The following is a 26229-nucleotide window of genomic DNA, read 5'->3' as shown; positions in this document are numbered from 1 at the left end:
TCATAAAATAATAGTTTTTATATATATAGTTATATATGAAATCAATTTTCACAAAAATAAGCTATTTAAAAGACTTTTAAGGAGTTTTAATAATTATATATATATATATATATTACGAAAATTACTCAGAAATTATTTAATTTTAAGAGTTATATTTTTATATTAACTTGATATATTATCTTCCAAAAATCTAAATAAATAAGTAAAATATATCTAGCTTATTTTCTTCAATCCTTCTTCACGTAGAATACCTAACCGCCATCTCTTCTCTTTTTCATCGTTCGTTAGCAGAAAACCCACTTGCACACACAAGTTTTGAAGATTTTAAGCAAAAGATTGTAGATCGTTCGTCCCGGTGATCGTCGTACGCGCCATATTATCGTTTTCTTCGAAATCTTCAAGAAAGGCACGTTTGAATTCTCTTTTTGGCCACCTTTTAAGTTTTATATTCTGATTCTTGCATGAAAACCATTGATATTGCATGTGTGTTAGATTTTTATAAAGAATATGCAACCATGTTGAACCGTATATGTTCTTTTCCCATATTTTCTCACGTTTTTCTTTGCTTTTCTGATATGTTTCGGATCAGGATGTTGGCATGGGGTTAGGGACGTTTTTAGGGTCCTAGGGTTGAGTGGTGTAGTCGGTTTGGGGCTGGAATGGTCAGACATGAAGCTGTTGGTTTTTGGTGCATGGTTCGCGCAGGTTCAGGGTTATGAGGAAAGGGGGTTTGTTCTCCTTCTTCAGGCCATGTATTTGTGCGTGGTTTGTTGTGTTATAACCGTATGGATGTTAGCTAGGTCTAGGAAGTGGTTTCATGGTCATTGGTGGTCTGAGCAAGCCGCACGATGGAAAACGCCGCAACTGCTTGCGTCTGCACGTGAGCTGCAGATGGGCAAGATTCCAGAGCATTGTTCTCACTCCATATTCGATGCTTTGGTCTGGTTTTTGGCTTGTTAGAAACATCTGGGAGTGGGTAGACTTGGGTGGTGGTACTCCGGTCATTGGTGACCGGAGTTGGCCGGCCGAATGCCGAAATTAGGTGCTGCACGCGACAGCAGCTTGGGAAGAAAGGGGGGATCGGGTTCTAGGTTTTAGGGAAGATCCGGGTTGGGTCTGCGTCCTGGGTTGGGTCAGTAGGGTCATGGGTCATGTCAGGTTGGTCCGGGTCCAGGTTAGGTGGTCCGGGCTCGGTTATTTTTATTTTTAAGTATTTAATGATTTATTGTGTTTTTTGGCTAAATTAATTAGTTATAAAATTATTTGGGCCTCCAAATAATTTTATTTGGGCCTCAAATATTTTATTAAAGTTATCCCAATGATTTTTATGGACTCGTGGGCCAATAGGAATTTTTGGGTCAGTCTATGAATTTTTGGGCTAGTCTAAAAGTTAATGGGCTTAAGTCTAAGGAGTCAGCAGCCTGAACCAATCCATGAAAATTATGCATGGTCCGTAAATATATATTTAATTATTGCATGAATATTTTAAGAAAGAAAAAGTATTGTTTTTACATTTATTATTAAATAATTAAATATATATTTACGGGCAATATTTTATGAAAATAAGATCATGAAAAATTTTATGTATGTGCGTGATGCTATATGTATATGTGTGATGCTGGGCAATGAAAAATATTTTAAGGGAGTTGAACTGGGTGTGTGACAACCTACGGGATTGGAGATGGGATGCCTAGGCCCGGAGACCTTTCCATATGACACGGGACTGTGGGTCGGGGATACTGGGGCCCGATTGCCTTTCCATACGATTATGATTATGTTGCCTACAGATCCGGGGTCAGCCTGGTGAAGGGGCCAAGAGGTGGGGATCCCACTGCCACGTACGTTGGTTTTAGATTGATCAATCGACATGACACGTCACACAACATGGATATAACATTCAGATTTTTAAATGATGATAGGCTCTTATTATGATGCATAATGATTACGTATGATTATGTATGCTATGTTACGTGATGATTATGATACATGTATTATAAGGACATGCATTGATATATATATAATTTATTATGTATCTTGCATGTATTATGTGGTGCATCATTTTTATTCATGTTGTTACTATGAGATAGAATGTGCTGAGCCTCTAGGCTCACTAGACTTAAATGATGCAGGTGAGAAAGAAATAGATCTAGAGAATGTTGCTCCGACTGGTGGTAAAGACGTATGAACTTCCGGCGGCCAGCTAGCCCGTGACCATCACTCTAGTCAAGTTTTCAATGAATTGAATATTATTATGTTTTCCGCACATGTTTTATGATTTGATTATGGGTTTATGGATTTTAGGTAGAAATTTTTTAATGAGAGCTTGATGATGATTTTATTGCATGAGTTATACTTATTTTGTTTGCATGAAAATTCTTATTATGGATTTTTGTGGGAACATTTTTATGGAAAATTGTTTATTTTTATAATTATTTTAAAAAGTAATTTTTTATTATATATATATATATATATATACGTTTTAATTAATTATATTTATATTATATTAAGTATTGTTTTATTTACTCATTTATAGATTCATGATTTTTAAATATATTTTATATTTAGATATTTACCTATTAAAAAAAAAATTTGAGTAGTATTAGAAGGTAGTTGTTTCAGAACGTGCGATCTGGGTGACGCGGGCCGCTTCGATGGGTCCCAGCGCGCCCTACTGGAAAAAATCCCCAAAAGACCATCTCCGGGTTGTAATTTGAGCGTCTGCGTCTCTTAGACCGAGATATTTGCTGTAGGTATCGAGAGGAGCTTTGCTTGAGCAGGCTGAAGCTCCCGTAATTCTTAGCCGATCGAAAGTTATGTCCATTTGAACTGCAGCTCCTGTTCCTCCGATCCGCAACTCAAGAGACAAAACAATAAAGAATTCATTCACTGTCGAGTGAGATCATACCAACACTAATGCACCGGATCCCATCAGAACTCCGAAGTTAAGCGTGCTTGGGCTAGAGCAGTACTAGGATGGGTGACCCCAGGGAAGTCCTCGTGTTGCACACTTTTTTTCATTAATTTCTTTTTTTCTTACTCGTACTTCTTGTTCTTTCGATTTCTCTTCGTCCTATTTCCGACTCTTTCAGTCCAATCCGCTAATAGAAAAGATGCAATAGACTGAATCATACGATGTGAAAATGCGATCTGGGTGACGCGGGCCGTTTCGGTGGGTCCAAGCGTGACATACGAGAAAAATGCCCCAAAAGACCATCTCCGTTTTGGAATTTGAGCGTCTCCGTCTCTTTAACCGAGATACACACAATAGGTATCGAGTGGAGCTTCGCGTGAGCAGGCTGAAGCTCCAGTAACTCTCAGCCGATCGAAAGTTATGTCCGTTTGAAACTGCAGCTCCTGTTTCTCCGATCCGCAATTCGAGAGACAAAAAAATAAAGAATTCATTCACTGTTGGGTGCGATCATACCAGCACTAATGCACCGGATCCCATCAGAACTTCGAAGTTATGCGTGCTTGGGCAAGAGCAGCACTAGGATGGGTGACCCCCCGGGAAGTCCTCGTGTTACATCCCTTTTTTTATTAGTTTCTTTTTTTCTTACAAATACATCTTGTTCTTCCGATTGCTCTCCGTCTTATTTCCGACTCTTTCAGTCCAATCCGCGGATAGAAAAGATGCAATAGACTTAATCACACGACGTGAAAGTGCGATCTGGGTGATGCGGGCCGCTTCGGTGGGTCCCAGCATGCCTTAAGGGAAAAAGGCCCCAAAAGACCATCTCCGGGTTGTAATTTGGGCGTCTCCATCTCTTAGACCCAGATACTTGCTGTAGGTATCGAGAGGAGCTTCGCATGAGCAGGCTGAAGCTCCCGTAACTCTTAGCCGATCAAAAGTTATGTCGGTTTGAAACTGCAGCTCCTGTTCCTCCGATCTGCAATTCGAGAGACAAAACAATAAAGAATTCATTTACTGTTGGGTGCGATCATACCAGCACTAATGCACCGGATCCCATCAGAACTCCGAAGTAAAGCGTGCTTGGGCGAGAGCAGTACTAGGATGGGTGACCCCCTTGGAAGTCCTCATGTTATTTTGATTTCTCGCCGTCCTATTTCCAACTCTTTCAGTCCAATCCGCAGATAGAAAAGATGCAATCGACTGAATCATATGATGTGAACGTGCGATCTGGGTGACGCGGGCCGCTTCGGTGGGTCCCAGTGCGACATACGGGAAAAATGCCCCGAAAGAGCATCTCCGTTTTGGAATTTGTGCGTCTCCGTCTCTTTAACCGAGATACACAGTATAGGTATCGAGTGGAGCTTCGCGTGAGCAGGCTGAAGCTCCAGTAACTTTCAGCATACCGAAAGTTATGTCCGTTTGAAACTGCAGCTCCTGTTCCTCCGATCCGCAATTCGAGAGACAAAAAAATTAAAGAATTCATTCACTGCTGGGTGCGATCATACCAGCAATAATGCACCGGATCCCATCAGAACTCCGAAGTTATGCGTGTTTGGGCAAGAGCAGTACTAGGATGGGTGACCCTCTGGGAAGTCCTCGTGTTGCACCCATTTTTTTATTAGTTTTTTTTTTTCTTACTCGTACATCTTGTTCTTCCGATTCCTCTCTGTCCTATTTCTGACTCTTTCAGTCCAATCCACGGATAGAAAAGATGCAATAGACTGAATCACACGACGTGAACGTGCGATCTGGGTGACGCGGGCCACTTTGGTGGGTCCCAGCATTCCCTACGGGAAAAATGCCCCCAAAGACCATCTCCGGGTTTGAATTTTAGCTTCTCCGTCTCTTAGACCGAGTTACGCGCTGTAGGTATCGAGAAGAGCTTCGCGTGAGCAGGCTGAAGCTCCCGTAACTCTCAGCAGATCGAAAGTTATGTCTGTTTGAAACTGCAGCTCCTGTTCCTCCGATCCGCAATTAGAGAAACAAAACAATAAAGAATTCATTCACTATTGGGTGCGATCATACCAGCACTAATGCACCTGATCTTATCTGAACTCTAAAGTTAAGCGTGCTTGGGCGAGAGCAGTACTAGGATGGGTGACCCCCTAGGAAGTCCTCGTGTTGCACCCTTTTCTCATTAATTTCTTTTTTTCTTACTGGTACTTCTTGTTTTTCCGATTCCTCGCCGTCCTATTTCCGAATCTTTCAGTCTAATCCGCGGATATAAAAGATGCAATAGACTTAATCGCACGACGTGAACGTGCGATCTGGGTGACGCGTGCCGCTTGGTGGGTCCCAGCACGCCCTACTGGAAAAACGCCACGAAAGACCATCTCCGGGTTGTAATTTGAGCGTCTCCATCACTTAGACCGAGATACTTGTTGTAGGTATCGAGAGGAGCTTTGCGTGAGCAGGTTGAAGCTCCCGTAACTCTTAGCCGATCGAAAGTTATGTCCGTTTGAAACTGCAGCTCCTGTTCCTCCGATCCGCAATTCGAGAGACAAAACAATAAAGAATTCATTCACTGTTGGGTGCGATCATACCAGCACTAATGCACCGGATCCCATCAGAACTCTGAAGTTAAGCGTGCTTTGGAAAGAGAAGTACTAGGGTAGGTGACCCCCTGGGAAGTCCTCGTGTTGCACCCAGTTTTCATTAATTTATTATTTTCTTACTCATACTTCTTGTTCTTTCGATTCCTCGCCGTCCTATTTACGACTCTTTGAGTCCAATCCGCGGATATAAAAGATGCAATAGTCTGAAACACACGACGTGAACATGCGATCTGGGTGACGCGGGCTGTTTGGTGGGTCCCAGCGTGCCCTACGGAAAAAAACGCCCCAAAAGACCATCTTCGAGTTGGAATTTGAGCGTCTTCGTCTCTTGGACCGAAATGCGCGCTGTAGGTATCGAGAGGAGCTTCCCTTGAGCAGGCTGAAGCTTCCATAACTCTCAGCCGATCGAAATTTATGTCCGTTTGAAACTATACCTCCTGTTCCTCCAATCCGCAATTCGAGAAACAAAACAATAAAGAATTCATTCATTGTTGGATGCGATCTAATTCACCGGATCCCATCAGAAGTCCAGAGCTAAGCGTGCTTGGGCGAGAGCAGTACTAGGATGGATGACCCCCCTGGGAAGTCCTCGTGTTGCACCCCATTTTCATTAATTTCTTTTTTCTTTCTCGTACTTCTTATTCTTTCGATTCCTCGTCGTCCTATTTCCGACTCTTTGAGTCCAATCCATGGATATAAAAGATGCAATAGACTGAGACACAAGATGGGAACATTCGATATGGGTGACGCGGGCCGCTTCGATGGGTCCTAGAGTGCCCTATGGGAAAAATACCCGAAATACCATCTCCGGGTTGGAATTTGAGCATCATTGTCTCTTAAACCGAGATGCACACTGTAGGTATCGAGAGAGGCTTCGCGTGAGCAGGCTGAAGCTCCCGTAACTCTTAGCCGATCGAAAGTTATGTCCGTTTGAAACTGCAGCTCCTGTTCCTCCGATCCGCAATTCGAGAGACAAAATAATAAAGAATTCATTCATTATTGGGTGCGATCATACCAGCACTAATGCACCGGATCCCATCAGAACTTCGAAGTTAAGTGCGCCTAGGCGAGAGTAGTACTAGGATCGGTGACCCCCTGGGAAGTCCTCGTGTTGCACCCCTTTTTTCATTAATTTCTTTTTTTTTTACTCGTACTTCTTGTTTTTCCGATTCCTCGCCGTCCTATTTCCGACTTTCAGTCCAATCCGCGGATAGAAAAGATGCAATAGACTGAATCATATGATGTGAACGTGCGATCTGGGTGACGTGGGCCGCTTCGATGAGTCCCAGCACGCCCTACGGGAGAAATGCCACGAAAGACCATCTCCGGGTTGTAATTTGAGAGTCTCAGTCTCTTAGACCGAGATACTTGCTGTAGGTATCGAGAGGAGCTTCGTGTGAGCAGGCTGAAGCTCCGTAACTTTTAGCCGATCGAAAGTTATGTCCGTTTGAAACTGCAGCTCCTGTTCCTCCGATCCGCAATTCAAGAGACAAAACAATAAAGAATTCATTCACTGTTGGGTGCGATCATACCAGCACTAATGCACCGGATTCCTTAACTACGAAGTTAAGCGTGCTTTGGGGAGAGCAGTCCTAGGATGGGTGACCTCCTGGGAAGTCCTTGTGTTGCACCTATTTTTCATTAATTTTTTTTTCTTACTCGTACTTCATGTTCTTTCGATTCCTCGCCGTCCTATTTCCGACTCTTTGAGTCCAATCCGCGGATAGAAAAGATGCAATAGACTGAAACACACGACGTGAACGTGCGATCTGGGTGACGTGGGCCGATTTGCCGGGTCACAGCGCGCCCTACGAGAAAAACTCCCCAAAAGACCGTCTCCGGGTTGGAATTTGAGCGTCTCCGTCTCTTAGACCGAGATGCGTGCTGTAGGTATAGAGAGGAGCTTCGCGTGAGGAGGTTGAAAGCTTTTGTAACTCTCAGCCGATTGAAAATTATGTTCGTTTGAAAGTGCAGCGCTTGTTCCTCCGATCCGCAATTCGAGAGACAAAACAATAAAGAATTCATTCACTGTTGGGTGCTATCATACCAGCTCTAATGCACCGGATCACATCAAAACTCCGCAGCTAAGCGTGCTTGGGCGAGAGCTGTACTAGGATGGGTGACCCCCTGGGAAGTCCTCGTGTTGCACTATTTTTTCATTAATTTCTTTTTTTCTTACTCGTACTTCTTGTTCTTTCGATTCCTTGGTGTCCTATTTCCGACTCTTTCAGTCCAATCCGCGGATAGAAAAGATGCAATACACTGAATCACACGACGTGAACGTGCGATCTGGGTGACGCGGGCCACTTTGGTGGGTCCCAGCACGCCCTACGAGAAAAATGCCCCGAAAGACCATCTCCGGGTTGGAATTTGAGTGTCTCCGTCTCCTAGACCAAGATGCGCGCTGTAGGTATAGAGAGGAGCTTCGCATGAGCAGGCTGAAGCTCCCGTAACTCTCAGCCGATCGAAAGTTATGTTCGTTTGAAACTCTAGCGCCTGTTCCTCCGATCTGCAATTCGAGAGACAAAACAATAAAGAATTCATTCATTTTTGGGTGCTATCATACCAGCATTAATGCACCGGATCCCATCAGAACTCTGTTGTGAAGCGTTCTTGGGCGAGAGCAGTACTAGGATGGGTGACCCCCTGGGAAGTCCTCGTGTTGCACCCCTTTTTCATTAATTTCTTTTTTTCTTACTCGTACTTCTTGTTCTTTCGATTCCTTGTCGTCCTATTTCCGACTATTTGAGTCCAATCCGCGGATAGAAAAGATTCAATAGACCAAAACACACGACGTGAACGTGCGATCTGGGTGACGCGGGCTGCTTTGTTGGTTCTCAGCGCGCCCTACGGGAAAAACTCCTCGAAAGACAATCTTCGGGTTGGAATTTGAGTGTCTTCATCTCTTAGACCGAGATACGCGCTGTAGGTATTGATCGACGTAATACTAACACTTAAATTTGCTCTAAAAATCTCTCAATTCCAGTCGAAATAATCGCAAGTGCACGATTCAAGTTATAATAAGATGTACTGAGTACGAGTATCGTCCTCATGGACCAAACAATAATAATTTGTTTCTTTGATTTTTAACTACACAAAGTATCGAAAATTTGATTTTGAATTCTATCTAACATTTAACACTAAGAACTCAATGTAAATAAATCTAAATTTCACAACCACGAAACCAATTTGCACCACTAAAAGAAATAACAATTTGAAAAGATTTTGTTGGAATTTCGGTTCACCTTCCCCCTAATTGAACTGGATGATTGTAACTTAATTAATGCACATAAGTTTGACAGAAATCCCTGTAACATTGACACTCTCTCTCGAGGTTATGCCAAACTAATCAAATCAGTGAAACAATTAAATCTCTCTAATTATTTATCACGACCGATTGCTTTGCGTTCTGTGAATTCTACAGCTTTCAACCTGATGGTCTATGGCTATCAACATGTACTAAATACCATATCTCTATGCATATTTTAAGTCCATGGATTCTATCATTCGTCTTAATTATGAACCTATCTCTCGATAGAAATTCACAATTTACGAATCTATGTTAAGGGTAGCTAATCATCAACATAGAGAAAAACACATGATAAAATCAATTATAAACAAAAATCAAATCTCAATACGTCCGGTGATTCAATCACACTACAGTGTTTCGGGGTTCGGATCCCCTTGATTCCAACAAAATAAAAGTTTAGCTACTGAACGTCATTACAAAATTCAATCTAAAAAAATGTTTAACATAAAAATTCAGAAAATATGAAGAGAAAAACTTTCAACGGAGATGGGAAATCTTCAATATTCAGAGCCGCCGCCTCCTCTGTCTGTGCGTGTGTCCAACCCTCAAAACCGTTTAATAACATCCTATTTATATGTCCCAAGAGTCCTCGTCAAACCAATTACCCGAAATAAAATATTTCCCAAAATTACGTGCAGGCGCCCAAGCGGTAGAAAAGAGCCGCCCGGGCGCCTGAGCTCTGCCTCGAGGGTTTTTCTTCCAACGGGAGTGCGCTCGGGCGGTAGAAAAGTGCTGCCCGAGCACCTGACTTCTGCCAGCTATTGTTTTTCCCAAACATGAGTGCGCGCAGGCGGTAGAAAAGTGCCGCCCGAGCGCCTTGTATTTTTCCAGAAATATAAAGTCCTTCTCTAGCTTTCCTTACGGCCGCATGCGTGCAACGCCTTCTCACTATAAATCAGCATTTCCTAGTGATTTTTTGCAGTATAAATAAAAAAACCAGAGGAGTGACTACAAACACAATAAAACAAAAAAACAGAACAAGAATGGTAAGGAACAGACACAACGTAAATGAAATGAATGCAAAACAAACACAAAACATGCAAAATAACGCACAAAAACGACTCCTATCAACCTCCCCAAACTAACCTTTTGCTCGACCTCGAGCAAAATAGGTGACAATTCTAACATGCAGAAACAACAAATAGATGACACAAGTAGGTAAAATCAACCTTCTCAAGCCTCAAAACTTTTTTCCTACAGATAACCAATCCAATCATATCAACATGCTGACCTTTTAAAACAAAAAAAAATTTAACAATAACTAGAAAACCTTGCAAACTTAAGAATCTCACAACTCCGTTTTTGGAATACTCTACTCCGAATTCAATTCACACATTCTAAGATCATAAGGACTTTTTTAGTTATACTGAGATCAAGATTTAGAAACATTCAATGATACACACACTCACGACTGGTATAACTCAACGAAAAATAGTGTGTGCATGTTTTGGTCAAGAATCCACATTCATTAACCGTTTCTATCAACAGTCTATCAGCAAAATTCCTACAACCCCTCTCCACTAGTATATTGGTCGACTGTGACTCGGTCAATAGGTCTTATTCGGCTTATAATTTTAGGCTAGGTTAATGGCTCCAAATGAAGGAAAAGAATTCAAAGAGGGAGTAAATGATGATCATTCTCTACAGTCTACTCCTTTTGACTCACAAATTCGCACCTCTTCTCATTCATTGATTCCCAAATTTTTCTTTTCTTTCACTTGCCTTCTGCCAACATTCTTTTCTTTCTTTATTTTCCACCACTTTTTTTTTCTTTCTTTTGTACTGAACACAACCAACACACCATTCCAATCTCAATTTTTCATTCGGAGAGTAAACAAAAATAAACTACATTTAATTTACTCCCCACAGGTAGGAATGAGTGTTTAAGCTATGGGTAGAAGTTATAGGATATTGAACAAAGTCGAATGGGGGTTTACCACATGTTTTCACGCATGCCATTCGTTTTCTATTAAGCTCAAATTAGGCACTAGGGACACATTAAGTCAAGGGTGGTTTGAAAGGCACAAACATAATTCAGAAAGAATTGCCTATATCACTCCTAAATCACAGTATACCCGTATTGCGCCTCAAGGGATGTTAGAACTTGTTCTAGACAAATTTCAATTCACAGTTAACTCATACAGATCTCAATCAGTGCAGAACAGAGAATCATCAGTAGTAAGCGATGATTACACCAAAACAAGCTTCAGATTATGCACCTCTCGTGCTCATATAAACGTGAAGGCTCAACTGGGCATCTAAGGATAATTCACGAAAAATTTTAAGCCCAAAGATCAAACAAATTGCCTCAATCATATCCAAGTTTGTATGTTTCAACTTCAGATTCAAGTATACTTCACATAGTGTTTAGAGATCTATTCATCGACTTGGTTGTACTAGTTCAAAACTATTTTTCAAGCAAAGAAGATGATCATGGATTCAAAACTAAAAAAAATTATTTTATTTTTTTCATCATTGGCTTTTTGGTTTCATTCACAACACTTGCAACAACAGTACAAATGACTCGAACGAACAAAAAGCATGAAAACAGAATGAAAACACAAAAGACACAACCTCCCCAAACTAAAGACGAGCATTGTCCCCAATGATACTTGACACCACCAAATCTAAAAACACAAAAGAAACATAAAAACAAAAAGCACTAATCACTCTCCTGGTCTGAATCAGAATCCTCCCCATCGAGGTCTTCGGGCAGATCCCGAAGCGGCGGAGCATATTGGAATGGGAAAGGCGGAGGATACAGCGGTGGAACTGGATAAGCTGCAGGGTCCATCCCAGCATTTGCAAGCAGCCCTCGCATCATGGCATTGGTAGATTTGTTGTGGCCTGCATTCACCTCCTGGCATTTATCCATGTGTTGCACCCAGGCAGAAATTTCTCTCAGTGTCTCATTTGTGGTGCGTCGAGCAGGGGGTGGCTTAAGCACATTCCTCGATGATTGACCGGGTCCAGAACGTGCCCGGCCATTAGATGTAAACTCCCTGAGTCGGAACAAATTTTTCGCCCTCAAAATAGTGTCATCCACCTCCTGCGTTGGGTGCAACCATTCTTCGTCGTCCCTAGTTGGGACACCAGCTCGCACACAAAGTGCAAAAACAATGGTCGGAAAGAATATCGCAATGTTGGAAGTGCGAATGGAAGTGTACAACTCTACAACTCGGTTGATAATCCATCCGACATTGAGCGGCCATTGCTTGTGCAGGGCATACAGCAGCACCGCCCTGCTGATCACCACCTCATTGGTGTGGGATACCGACATTAATCTGTGAGTCAGAAAAGCATACCCCAAGGCCGGTTCCAGCCGCAAATATTTTTCTTTAAAAGACACAAATTTCACTGAGTCTTTCCAAACGTTTCCATCATAGCACAGAACATTAGTAATTTCATTATAATCCATGTTAGCCTTAAATGCTTGAAATTGGCTATCATCCACATCCGGAGTTTCCAACAAATCATTAATAGCGGTAGGAGTGAAAGAAACCATCTTACCCCGCACGAAAACCGTGCTATCTGTACGCTCGACGGCATTGGCGTAGAACTCTCGTACCAAGGGGACAATCGCCGCTAGAGGTTGTCGGCAAAATTTGGTCCATCCTCGAGCCACGATGCCAAGGGAGGTGGTGCGTTCTTCGGAGAGATTGAATCCCCTCTCTGCAATTGGATTCCTATTAGATTTGGCCGCCTCATACCTCGCCTTAGCTTCTTTCGAGATGAATTTCCCATCTATGATGTTGGATGGGGTAGCCCTAGAAGTGGCAATCTTTTGTTTCTTTGGCGCCATGGTGTACGAAACTTGAAGAATCAATTGATTGACCTGTGAATTGGAGAGAACAAAGAGAAGTATGGAGTGAGAGAGAGAGACGGCGAGAGAGATTAGGGTTAGGAAGAGGAATTAGAAAGGGAATTGTAAAAGAATGAAAGGGGGATCGGGTTTTATTTTTTCTGAGTCTGCGCGATGCGCCCGAGCGGTAGAAAACAGCAGCTCGGGCGCACCCCCCCCCCTTTTTTTTAAAAACACTGGGCAGTGGGCATGCGCCTGGGCGGCAGAAAATAGCCGCTTGGGCGCACCCCCCTTTTTTGGAAAAAACATGAAAACAGAAGGGATGCGCCCGGGCGGCGAAAAACAACCATCCTAGCGCATCCAAATTTTTTTAAAAAACTTTAAAAAAATAGTACCCAACCCGGAAAAAAAAAAAACTAACTTAACAACCCTGAAAAAAAATAAACTAACTTTAAAAGTTCTAAATTTAAAACTAAAACTAAAACGAACAAAAACAAAATTAAATAAAAGAGAAAGTAGAATGTAGTTCTCAATTTAAAGTCAAGAGCTTGACTTTTCTTCCTCCCCAAACTAGTCTTGGTCAGTCAATGTGGTGATGACCGGCATGTAATCAATGTCACCCCCCACGTAGTGCTTAAGCCTTTGAGCATTGACCGTAAAATACTCGTTTCTGGCATCTTTGATCGCAATGGCCCCCGATGGATACACTCTGGTGATTTTATAGGGGCCTGACCACCTAGACTTCAGTTTCCCAGGAAACAGCCTCAATCGGGAGTTGAATAGCAAGACATCATCTCTTTCCTTGAATTCCCGCTGACGAATGCGCCTGTCATGTATTCTCTTGGTTCGTTCCTTGTACGAAACCGCCATATCATATGCACTGTCGCGGAATTCCTCCAGTTCACTAAGCTCCAACAATCTCTTTTCACCTGCAGCAGCAAATTCAAAGTATAGGGTTTTAGTAGCCCAATATGCTCTATGTTCTAACTCAACAGGTAAATGGCATGCCTTTCCAAATAACAGTCTATAAGGGGAAGTGCCTATAGGTGTTTTAAATGTGGTCCTACAGGCCCATAAGCATCATCAAGTCGAAGTGCCCAATCTCTCCGATTAGTACTCACACTTTTCTCCAAAATCTGTTTGATTTCTCGATTGGACACTTCCACTTGGCCACTGGTCTGGGGGTGATATGGGGTAGAGACTTTATGCTTGACACCATATTTTTTTAAGAGTTTGTCAAAACGTTTATTGCAAAAGTGGGTGCCACCATCACTAATGATTGCACGGGGTGTACCAAACCGATTAAAAATATTTTTCTTCAAAAATTTTAGTACAACCTGTGCATCATTTGTCGCATAAGCTTCAGCCTCTACCCATTTTGAAACATAATCGACTGCGACCAGAATGTATTTTTTTTGTCATAGAAATTGGAAATGGTCCCATGAAGTCGATTCCCCATACATTAAATATCTCACACTCAATGATATTATTTAAAGGCATTTCATTTCGGTTTGAGATATTACCTGTCCGTTGACATCTATCACAAGATAATACAAACAAGCGCGCATCCTTAAATAGATTGGGCCAATAGAACCCATATTCAAGTACCTTTGCTGCTGTTTTGACTGGCCCAGCATGGCCACCTACCTCACGATCATGACAATGACTGAGGATGCTTTGCATTTCTCCTTCCGCCACACATCTCCGGATCATTGAGTCAGCACATATTTTAAACAAAAATGGTTCCTCCCAAAAATAATGCTTGACATCTGATAAAATTTTTTTCTTTTGATGGAAAGACAGATTATGTGGGAGTGTGCTTGTGACTAGATAATTCGCAAAATTAGCATACCATGGTGAAATTTCTATGGCAAAAACTTTTTCATCAGGGAACCAATCATCTATGTCCTCTATCTCATTTGTTGCACCATCAGCAATGCATTCTAATCTAGATAGATGATCAGCTACTACATTTTCAACACCTTTCTTATCCCTGATCTCTAAATCAAATTCTTGCAAAAGTAAGATCCACCTAATCAGTTTAGGTTTCGCATTTTTCTTTGCCAACAAGTGCTTAATAGCAGAGTGATCTGTGTATACTGTGATTTTTGAGAGTACAAGGTATGAATGAAATTTATCCAGTGCAAATACTACAGCTAACAACTCTTTTTTAGTGGTGGCATAATTTAGTTGAGCTTCATTAAGAGTCTTGCTAGCGTATTAAATAGTTTTGAATACCTTGTCTATTCGTTGGCCAAGCACTGCGCCAACAGCAGAGTCACTTGCATCGCACATGACTTCAAATGGGAGATCCCAGTTCGGTGATGTAAATATTGGTGCAGTCACCAGTTTTTCTCTCAACACTTCAAAGGCCTGCAAACAATTTGAATCAAAGTCAAAAGGGGCATCTTTCATTAGCAAAGAAGAAAGAGGTTTGGCGATTTTTGAAAAATCCTTAATAAACCGCCGATAGAAGCCGGCATGGCCAAGGAAACTTCTGACTCCCTTGACTGTCGTAGATGGAGGCAAATTTTGAATAACGTGCACCTTGGCTTTGTCCACCTCGATCCCCTGCTCAGAAATTCGGTGACCCAATACTATAACTTTTGTCACCAAGAAATGGCACTTCTCCCAGTTCAGTACCAAATTTGTCTCCTCGCATCTCGTTAAAACAGAATTCAAGTTATGCAGACATGCATCAAAAGATTTACCGAAAATAGAAAAATCATCCATGAAAATTTCTAAAAAATTTTCGACCATATCATACAAAATGGCAGTCATGCACCTCTGAAAAGTAGCAGGAGCGTTACATAACCCGAAAGGCATACGTCTATAGGCAAACGTACCATATGGGCAAGTGCAAATCGTTTTATCCTGGTCTTCAGGTGCAATCGCTATTTGATTATATCCTAAATACCCATCTAAAAAACAGTAAAACTCATACCCAGCCAGTCTCTCTAGCATTTGATCAATGAAGGGGAGGGGAAAATGATCCTTATGAGTTGCGTCATTTAGTTTTCTATAGTCTATGCACACACGCCAACCTGTAACTGTCCTAGTGGGTATCATTTCATTTTTATCAGTCTGTATGACAGTAATTCCCCCCTTCTTTGGTACACACTGCACCGGACTCACCCATGGACTATCAGATATAGGATAAATGATACCTACATCCAGAAGTTTGATCGTTTCAGCTTTTACAACTTCCTGCATTTTTGGATTCAATCTCCTTTGTGGTTGGACCAATGGGTTGATGTTCTCTTCCATTAAAATCTTGTGCATGCATAAGGATGGATTGATTCCTTTGATATCCGCCACTTTCCTGGCAAACACACTCTTGTGTTTCTTGAGCAACTCCATTAGTCTGGCCTCCATCTCACCTGTCAAAAAGGAAGATATTATAATAGGTAACTTATCATTCTCACCTAAAAACATGTATTTGAGATGGACAGGTAATGGTTTCAATTCCACAGTAGGTGGTTCCTCAAGGCTTGGTTTCTGGAGGACTAAATCCTTCCGGTCACCAAGGTCTTCAAGTCTAAGCTTTCCACCTCTTCTCCATGACTGGTTGTCATTCAAATATGCGGTCATCTCTTCAATTCCATCACTGAGAACGTCCACTTGCTCAGAGATAAGTGCAGCTTCTAATGGTTCCTGAAAAGTATCCTGCACATAATCAAATAACAGTGAGTCCACTGCATCCAGTTGAAAACATTCTGTAAGAGTGGGTGCCCAGTGAGCCAACTGTGTGGCTATGGGCTTTGATGACTCTTTGTATAAACAATCTCTTGTTTAATATTATTTACACTTTTATGGCAATGACTTTATATTACTTCATATTGTTATATTGTGATATACTATTGTTGTTTTGATAAAGACCTTGAATATACTATAGTGTATGTAAGATGTGGTAGAACATGGAGATGTCTATCATGAAATACATCTTATAGTCACTGTATGTTCTAAAACCGTTCCTAGTCGATTGAGCCGTCCGATAATAAGGATAAGGATCGCTCGAGTTTGAGACTAGCATTTGCGATGCGGAGTACCACGTTTCATTGGTAGGGAACATGGAGATGTTCGAAGCATGCAAATGGATATTCATAGGATGAATAATCGAACTACCCTATCCGGACTTTCCAAGTGGTTATCACTTATCGAGTGGATTAAGTCCGCGGTTTTGGTTGTACACCATTAGTCCTTACGACTTGAAACATCATGGAGACTCTATATGCTAGTGCTGTGCTTTGACTCGTTTACCGACTCTATGGGGGTCATCAGGTGTCGAGATTGGGTACAGTTACGACACATATAGGAGTCAATGCATTGTTGTCAAGGATTCACCACATACTTGCGAGTGTGGATATCCTATGCGATCTGAGGAGATATTAGTGTGATAAATCTCTGGCCAGAGTAATTGATGTGATTTAAGAAATGGTTTCTTAGTAGCACATGCGATGTCACTAATTTGATCTTCAAGATGTATTGCATAGTTATCGAATCTTGAGCGACTCTCGATATACCAATGGTTGTTGATTCGATCGGGATATATGGATGAAGGGACCGTACTGTACGCTAACCAAAATCTACTGGTTCTTGTAGGCACTATCAGTGATACCTAGGGAATCATGGGGCGATGTTGCTAGGCGCTTTACCATGATTCGTTGGGCAAGTCGGAAAGTGTTGTTCCGAGTCACAAGGAGTTGTGAGCCCACGGCTAGCTGTATCCCTGAACCATTGAGGGTCACACAGTGTAATGGAGTTTTAATCCCCGTTGAGATAGTTAAATTTAAAGAGTTAAATTTAATGAACTAAGGAGTTGGACTTCTTAATTAAGAGTAAGGGAGTAGGGTTTCCTAAAATGACATAGGGATGGACATTTTTGGAAACCACTGAATTCGGATTCAGGAAAATTTATTTTGACTTTAAAACGTGCAGAAATGGTTTCTGTGCACATTGGTGAAATCGTTTCATCAATCGGAGTCACGATGAATTTTATATTAATTTCTGAACGAGCGGGCTTTGCTTGTCGGGCCCCAGCTTATGATTAATGGGCCCTAAGGTGTTAGTGGCCTGCATTATAAATAAGTTATTTCAGTACAGAAATTACATACAACAGGTCATAATTTTTGAGAGCAAAAATCGAAAAACCCTAGCTCTCTCAAATAATATTTCGGCCGCCCCCTTGCTCTGTCACAGAGAAATTCCGGTCTGTGATTTTGAATCACAGTAAGGAATAACGAATCAAATTCGTGTATTCTCTTCGCAGAAAACTTCTGATAGATTTTCTAGTGCAATCTATCAGAGGGATTAAACCTCTGTTCGTGGACCTGATTGAAGGCGTTCATCGGTTCCAGGGAGAGACAACAAGAGCAGAATTGTTCTGTTGGTGTCCATTAATCTCGTTGCGAGATTTGAGGTAAAATTTATTTAATTGTTATTTAAATTTTACACAAACAATAATTCAATCGTTGTATGGTTGATACCCACACCATGGAATCGTTCCATGAGAAAATTTTTAAACTTCCGCTGCACCGGGTATCAATCGTTTAATTGGTCTGGGAACTCGCCAGTTCTACAACAGTGGTATCAGAGCCAGGTTGCTCAGATCAATCGATTGAATTAATCAATTGTACAAAATTTTTGAGTCTCGGTTTTTGAAACAAAATAAATATTTTTAATAAAAAAAAAAAAATTTTTTTTCCGGGGGCGAAACCCGGGCAGCGATTGGATCGCTGCCCGGAAGGGGCAGCGATGGTCGCTGCCCCCAGGGGCGGCGCACGGCGCCGCCCAAAGGGGGCGCACGGCGCCGCCCAGCGGCGGCGCCAGGCGCCGCCAGGGCAGCAAGCGTTGCTGCCCTAAGGGGGCAGCCGGGCTGCCCCGGCCCGCGCCCCGGGTGCGGGCCAACCCGGGAGTGTCCCGGGTGGCCCGCGGGAAAAAATTAATTTTATTAAAAATTAATTTTAATATGTTAAAATTTTATTTTTGGTCCGGTCAAAAATTGTTTTTGATTGGTTCACGAGATTTCGGATCGAATTGTTCGAGTCCGTAAATTTTAAAATTGATTTTGGATAAATTTGAATTTTTGGAAAATTTTAATATTTTATCCGTAAATTGAATTTTGAAATCAATTATTTTGGTACAATTGATGATAAGATATGATCTTATTATATATTGAGTAAAATATGATTTTATTTGTAAAATTGGATTTTATAGATAAAATATGATTTTATTTGATATGGAGATAAAATATGATTTTATATGTGAAATGTGATTTTATATATAAAATATGATTTTATCTTGTTTAAATTTGAATTGCCACAGCATGTTATCCAATAAATTAATTTTGAATTAAATGTTATTGGATAAGGATGATCGATTGCCATGACCAATTTTGTAGGTGTATGTTAGGAATTTACATTTTGTCTTTATTGTTGTTGGTTTTATTAATGGGCCTGGTTTATGGCCCGATATGAATGTCATATGTAATAAAAGTGGGCTTGGTTTATAGCCCGTTCCCACCCCCTAAAAATGTATCCCCTACTTGTCATTGTTATTTATTGTAAATACATTAGATTTAGTGGGAGATCAAGATTTGAAGATGGTGGGCCCAGCAGACAATGAAGACTGAAGAAATGTAAATTGGAAGCATATGTAATAGGATTGCATTTGCATACTGCATATTACCTAGGATTGGACTAAGACCCGTGATTGGCAACCACGGGTCAATTAGAAATGGAATCGATCATCCTATATAATATGTGATATTATGATTGTATGCATGTTTAGACATAAATTGCGTGAATCCGGCAATGCATGCAATAAATTAAATATGATGAGACAAATATTTTTATAAATAAAATCCCTCATTTTAAATATGATTTAAAATTTATATCAAGATAAATAAAGGAAATTTAAATATTGTTTAAATGTTCCTACCTTCCATCAACGGTCAATGTATGTGATGCTACCCGCGGATACGGTCCGGCTCATATTATTGGGGGGGCCCGTCCGTCGGAAAGCTGTACATTGGATCGACAAATGTTGTAAGTTGGGTGGAACTCCCATGGGATCGGCTCATATTATTGGGGGATCCACATGGCGACCGTCCATCACAACTTAATATTGATGGGTCATCTTGACATGTCACTTTAAACGGCGTCATATTATTGGGCCCTTATTGGACATGAGGTAAATACATGGGGGTTGCTTTTGGAAGCAATTGGGCTCTACCTTTTGAGAATTATGGTTGGCTGATATTATTCGGGACCATAAGTTTGTCAATTGGACTCCATGTTCTCACTAAGGAAAAAGTTTCCCGTTTTCACTAGAGGGTGGTGAAATCGTTAAAATAGTGGGAGTGAGATTCATAAAATTAAATTCGCCTATTTTATGTCTTAGTAAATTGTTAAACAATCATTGATATATGTCTGTTTTCCTTTTCAGTATTTCATACAATGAATTCGCGAAATCCTTTATTCTCGATCCTCGAACAAAACAAGCTGACTGGCGCCAACTATACGGAATGGTTCCGGAAGTTGAAGATTGTCTTAACTTCGGAGAAAATGCTCTATGTGTTAGAGAAAGCACCTCCGAAGGAAGCACCAGCTGATGTTAGTCCGGAGGAATTGGCCAAGCTTGATGCATGGTGGGACCATGACATCAAGACCAAATGCTATATGCAAGCCTCGATGTCTGACGAACTCCAGAGGCGATTTGAGGACACGGTGAATGCTGCTGACATTCACGCGCAACTCAAGGAACTTTTTGGGGCTCAGTCGAGGGCTGAAAGGTTCTCTACTGTTAAGGAGTTGATGACGTGCCGCATGCGTGAAGGGACTTCGGTCCGTGATCATGGGGTACGAGTGATTTGGCTCATACAGAAGTTAGCGACCCTTGATTTGGTGTTGGAGCATGAACTCAATGTGGACTTGCTGCTTCTATCTCTTCCTTCTTCATTTGATGGATTCGTGATAAATTTTAATATGAACAAGATAGAGGCCACCCTTGAAGAGATGGTCAATATGCTCGTTACATATGAATCCACACTTAAGAAGGATAAGCCAGCTTTCTTGGTGGGCTCCTCATCTTCTGCTAAGAAGGGGCCAAGTATGAAGGGCAAGAAACGTTCTGCCCCACCCAAGAAAGTGGAACCCGAGAAGAAGCAAAAGACAAAGGCTTCAAACAATGGAAAATCCAAGGATGTTTGCCATTACTGCAAGAAGCCGGGTCATTGGAAGCGCAACTGCAAGGAGTATCTTGAGCAGTTAGGAACTGCAAAGGGTATGTTCTATATCGAAATAAACATGTCACTTAATACAACTTCTTGGGTATTGGATACCGGATGTGGATCTCACATTTGCAATGATTTGCAGGTGATGACAAGAAGTCGCAGGCTTAGAATGGGTGAGACCCAGCTGAGGCTCGGGAATGGTTCCAGAGTTGAAGCTACGGCCATTGGAGATGTTTGTTTGATTTTGCAGAATGGTTTTAAATTATTGTTGAGAGATGTTTTATTTGTGCCAGATTTAATTAAAAACATTATTTCTATTTCTATGCTTGATAGAGATGGTTATTCTTGTAATTTTGTGAATGGGATTTGCAATATTTACAAGAATGAATGTTTAATTGGAAATGGACAACTTGAAAACGATCTATACAATTTAAAACTAAAAGACGTTCCAGTGAATTGTATTGACAAACCGGCGACAACAAACAAAAGGAAAATCGATAGTCAAAACCCGGCAAACCTTTGGCACGCTAGACTAGGTCATATTTCCTCAAGGAGGATGAACAAGCTAGTGGGAGAGGGCATGTTTGATATGTCTGATATTAACTCTCTACCTACTTGTGAATCCTGCCTAAAAGGAAAAATGACTAAATCTCCTTTTAAGGGGAAACCTGAGCGTAGTCAAAATCTGTTGGATTTGATCCATACAGATGTTTGTGGACCATTTAGAGTTGGGACTCAATATGGCCACACCTACTTCATTACCTTTACTGACGATTATTCAAGGTATGGGTATTTATATTTAATGAAATATAAGTCTGAAGCATTTGAAAAGTTCAAAGAATTCAAGGCTGAAGTAGAAAACAAGCTAGGTAAAAGTATTAAAGCACTTCGATCGGATCGAGGTGGAGAATACTTAAGTACCGAGTTTTTGGACTATCTGAAAGAGAATGGGATTCTCTCTCAGTGGACTCCTCCTATGACACCACAGCTTAATGGTGTATCGGAGCGTCGTAATCGAACTTTGTTGGACATGGTTCGATCTATGATGAGCTTCACTGAGCTTCCACCTTCGTTTTGGGGCTATGCGCTTGAAACGGCGGTATTGTTGTTGAACAACGTCCACACTAAAGCAGTGGACAAAACACCATACGAGTTATGGAATGGCAAAGCTCCTAAGTATTCATACTTGAGGATTTGGGGATGTCCTGCTTACGTGAAGCGGACAGTGGGAGATAAGTTGGATAGTCGATCCAGCTTATGTTATTTTGTAGGGTATCCGAAGAATTCAATCGGATATTATTTCTATTATCCTGCTGAAACAAAGGTGTTTGTTTCTAGGAATGCCACCTTTTTGGAGAAGGAATTCTTATTGGATAAGAAAGGCGAGATGATGGAACTCGAAGAAGTTCGAGAAGAACCCGAAATACAAAATAACGATCCTACACCTCAGGAACCATTGCTGGACACGCCTGCACCTAGAAGATCCGAAAGGACTTCTAGACCTCCAGTTCGATATGGTCTTCTTATTGAAGGGGATCAAGATGAACCCGACATTGGATGTGATCCAAGAAACTTCAAGGAAGCAATTTCTGATGCGGATTCGAATTTATGGCTTGAAGCTATGCAGTCAGAATTGGATTCGATGCATACAAACCAAGTTTGGTCTTTGGTAGATCCTCCCGATGGAATTGTTCCAATAGGGTGTAAATGGATCTACAAAAGAAAGCTTGGGCCTGATGGTAAGGTATTGACCTACAAGGCGCGATTGGTGGCGAAAGGTTATACTCAAAGGCAAGGAGTTGACTATGATGAAACCTTTTCACCAGTTGCTATGTTCAAGTCCATAAGAATCCTTATTGCCATAGCTGCATGGTATGACTATGAGATATGGCAAATGGATGTGAAGACTACTTTTCTTAATGGAGACATTAAGGAAGAAATCTATATGAAGCAGCCAGAGGGGTTCACATCCATGGGAAGCGAGCATAAGGTATGCAAGCTTCAGAGATCAATTTATGGTCTAAAACAAGCATCAAGAAGTTGGAACCAGAAATTTGATGAAACAATAAAAGATTTTGGTTTCATCAAGAACCCGGAGGAACCGTGCGTGTACAAGAAAGTAGTTAAGGATGCTGTGACATTCTTAGTACTTTATGTTGATGACATCCTACTCATTGGGAATGATGTAGGGATGTTGCAGTCAACAAAGATATGGTTATCAGGTAGATTTTCGATGAAGGATTTGGGAGAGGCATCCTACATTCATGGGATACAGATCTATAGAGATAGGTCTAAGAGAATGATAGGACTCACTCAATCAACCTACATCGATACCATATTGAAACGGTTTTCAATGGATGGGTCCAAGAGAGGACATCTACCCATGTGTCATGGAGTTTCTCTATCCAAGTCTATGTGTCCCAAGACTGAAGCAGAGATAGAGAATATGACACATGTACCATATGCGTCAGCTATAGGTAGTATCATGTATGGGATGATATCTACCAGACCGGATGTAGCATTTGCTCTGAGTGTCACGAGCAGATATCAGTCTAATCCTGGTCAAATGCATTGGAAAGCCGTGAAGGACATTCTTAAGTACTTGCGAAGGACTAAGAATATGTTCATGGTTTATGGAGGACGAGAACTCAAACTGGAAGGCTATACCGACTCTAGCTTCCAAAGTGATGTGGATGACTCGAAGTCTACCTCTGGATTTGTGTTCATGCTCAATGGCGGTGCTGTCTCTTGGAAGAGTTCCAAGCAGGACACCACAGCGGATTCCACCACTGAGGCTGAATACATTGCAGCATCAGCTGCTGCTAAAGAGGCCGTTTGGATGAGGAATTTCGTCCAAGAGTTGGGCGTCATTCCTGAATTTGTTGGTCCAGTCCGGTGTACTGCGACAACACGGGTGCCGTTGCTCAAGCAAAGGAACCAAGGTCTCATCAAAGGTCCAAACACGTACTGAGGAAATACCACATAATCCGGGAGATTGTGGAAAGAGGAGACATCATTGTCGAACGAGTGGCCTCTGCAGACAATATCGCTGATCCGCTTACTAAGCCCTTGCCAGGACCATTGTTTGACAAACATCGCGAAGCAATGGGTCTACGTAGTATGACTAGTTGGCTATAGGGCAAGTGGGAGATTGTAAGAGTGGGTGCCCAGTGAGCCAACTGTGTGGCTATGGGCTTTGATGACTCTTTGTATAAACAATCTCTTGTTTAATATTATTTACACTTTTATGGCAATGACTTTATATTACTTCATATTGTTATATTGTGATATACTATTGTTGTTTTGATAAAGACCTTGAATATACTATAGTGTATGTAAGATGTGGTAGAACATGGAGATGTCTATCATGAAATACATCTTATAGTCACTGTATGTTCTAAAACCGTTCCTAGTCGATTGAGCCGTCCGATAATAAGGATAAGGATCGCTCGAGTTTGAGACTAGCATTTGCGATGCGGAGTACCACGTTTCATTGGTAGGGAACATGGAGATGTTCGAAGCATGCAAATGGATATTCATAGGATGAATAATCGAACTACCCTATCCGGACTTTCCAAGTGGTTATCACTTATCGAGTGGATTAAGTCCGCGGTTTTGGTTGTACACCATTAGTCCTTACGACTTGAAACATCATGGAGACTCTATATGCTAGTGCTGTGCTTTGACTCGTTTACCGACTCTATGGGGGTCATCAGGTGTCGAGATTGGGTACAGTTACGACACATATAGGAGTCAATGCATTGTTGTCAAGGATTCACCACATACTTGCGAGTGTGGATATCCTATGCGATCTGAGGAGATATTAGTGTGATAAATCTCTGGCCAGAGTAATTGATGTGATTTAAGAAATGGTTTCTTAGTAGCACATGCGATGTCACTAATTTGATCTTCAAGATGTATTGCATAGTTATCGAATCTTGAGCGACTCTAGATATACCAATGGTTGTTGATTCGATCGGGATATATGGATGAAGGGACCGTACTGTACGCTAACCAAAATCTACTGGTTCTTGTAGGCACTATCAGTGATACCTAGGGAATCATGGGGCGATGTTGCTAGGCGCTTTACCATGATTCGTTGGGCAAGTCGGAAAGTGTTGTTCCGAGTCACAAGGAGTTGTGAGCCCACGGCTAGCTGTATCCCTGAACCATTGAGGGTCACACAGTGTAATGGAGTTTTAATCCCCGTTGAGATAGTTAAATTTAAAGAGTTAAATTTAATGAACTAAGGAGTTGGACTTCTTAATTAAGAGTAAGGGAGTAGGGTTTCCTAAAATGACATAGGGATGGACATTTTTGGAAACCACTGAATTCGGATTCAGGAAAATTTATTTTGACTTTAAAACGTGCAGAAATGGTTTCTGTGCACATTGGTGAAATCGTTTCATCAATCGGAGTCACGATGAATTTTATATTAATTTCTGAACGAGCGGGCTTTGCTTGTCGGGCCCCAGCTTATGATTAATGGGCCCTAAGGTGTTAGTGGCCTGCATTATAAATAAGTTATTTCAGTACAGAAATTACATACAACAGGTCATAATTTTTGAGAGCAAAAATCGAAAAACCCCAGCTCTCTCAAATAATATTTCGGCCGCCCCCTTGCTCTGTCACAGAGAAATTCCGGTCTGTGATTTGAATCACAGTAAGGAATAACGAATCAAATTCGTGTATTCTCTTCGCAGAAAACTTCTGATAGATTTTCTAGTGCAATCTATCAGAGGGATTAAACCTCTGTTCGTGGACCTGATTGAAGGCGTTCATCGGTTCCAGGGAGAGACAACAAGAGCAGAATTGTTCTGTTGGTGTCCATTAATCTCGTTGCGAGATTTGAGGTAAAATTTATTTAATTGTTATTTAAATTTTACACAAACAATAATTCAATCGTTGTATGGTTGATACCCACACCATGGAATCGTTCCATGAGAAAATTTTTAAACTTCCGCTGCACCGGGTATCAATCGTTTAATTGGTCTGGGAACTCGCCAGTTCTACAACACATTCTCTTCATTATTCTGAGAAAATTTTAAAGCATAAAAAACTTCAAACGAAATTTTCTCTTCTCCCACTCTTAACAGCAACTCTCCCTTCTGGACATCTATTAATGCCTTTCCTGTCTCCAAGAAGGGTCTACCCAAAATGAGTGGCATGTCCAAATTCTCTTTCATATCTAGCACCACGAAGTCCACGGGGAAGATGAATTTGTCCACTTTTACAAGCACGTCCTCGATTATCCCCCGTGGATATTTGATGGACCTGTCTGCCAGTTGTAACGATATTCTGGTGGACTTTGGTTCTCCCAAGCTCAATTTCCTAAACACAGAGTAAGGCATTAGATTTATACTAGCACCCAAATCACATAAAGCTTTATGAAATTGAATATCATTAATCACACAAGGG

At 41.3% G+C, this 26229-nt stretch overlaps 8 non-coding genes and 2 pseudogenes across 8 annotated transcripts; all 10 read left to right on the top strand.

The window, feature by feature from the left end:
• The first annotated feature begins 2891 nt into the window (after window positions 1–2891).
• LOC140869180 (5S ribosomal RNA) lies at window positions 2892–3009 on the top strand. The gene has a single exon (XR_012146568.1). It is a non-coding gene; the product is annotated as a 5S ribosomal RNA (ribosomal RNA).
• Window positions 3010–3410: 401 nt separating this feature from the next.
• Window positions 3411–3529, top strand: LOC140869205 (5S ribosomal RNA). The gene has a single exon (XR_012146591.1). It is a non-coding gene; the product is annotated as a 5S ribosomal RNA (ribosomal RNA).
• Window positions 3530–3930: 401 nt separating this feature from the next.
• On the top strand, window positions 3931–4049 carry LOC140869412 (5S ribosomal RNA; annotated as a pseudogene).
• A 353-nt stretch (window positions 4050–4402) lies between these two features.
• Window positions 4403–4521, top strand: LOC140868559 (5S ribosomal RNA). Its single transcript, XR_012145971.1, has one exon. It is a non-coding gene; the product is annotated as a 5S ribosomal RNA (ribosomal RNA).
• A 401-nt stretch (window positions 4522–4922) lies between these two features.
• Window positions 4923–5041, top strand: LOC140868335 (5S ribosomal RNA). The gene has a single exon (XR_012145758.1). It is a non-coding gene; the product is annotated as a 5S ribosomal RNA (ribosomal RNA).
• Window positions 5042–5440: 399 nt separating this feature from the next.
• On the top strand, window positions 5441–5559 carry LOC140869071 (5S ribosomal RNA). Its single transcript, XR_012146463.1, has one exon. It is a non-coding gene; the product is annotated as a 5S ribosomal RNA (ribosomal RNA).
• A 908-nt stretch (window positions 5560–6467) lies between these two features.
• On the top strand, window positions 6468–6586 carry LOC140868661 (5S ribosomal RNA). Its single transcript, XR_012146068.1, has one exon. It is a non-coding gene; the product is annotated as a 5S ribosomal RNA (ribosomal RNA).
• A 398-nt stretch (window positions 6587–6984) lies between these two features.
• LOC140869798 (5S ribosomal RNA) lies at window positions 6985–7100 on the top strand (annotated as a pseudogene).
• A 399-nt stretch (window positions 7101–7499) lies between these two features.
• On the top strand, window positions 7500–7618 carry LOC140869175 (5S ribosomal RNA). The gene has a single exon (XR_012146563.1). It is a non-coding gene; the product is annotated as a 5S ribosomal RNA (ribosomal RNA).
• A 400-nt stretch (window positions 7619–8018) lies between these two features.
• On the top strand, window positions 8019–8137 carry LOC140868732 (5S ribosomal RNA). Its single transcript, XR_012146135.1, has one exon. It is a non-coding gene; the product is annotated as a 5S ribosomal RNA (ribosomal RNA).
• The last annotated feature ends 18092 nt before the right edge of the window (window positions 8138–26229 follow it).

Source organism: Henckelia pumila, chromosome 4, assembly GCF_033568475.1.
Source record: "Henckelia pumila isolate YLH828 chromosome 4, ASM3356847v2, whole genome shotgun sequence".
Lineage (NCBI taxonomy): Eukaryota > Viridiplantae > Streptophyta > Magnoliopsida > Lamiales > Gesneriaceae > Henckelia > Henckelia pumila.
This window is presented reverse-complemented; position numbering and strand designations above follow the sequence as displayed.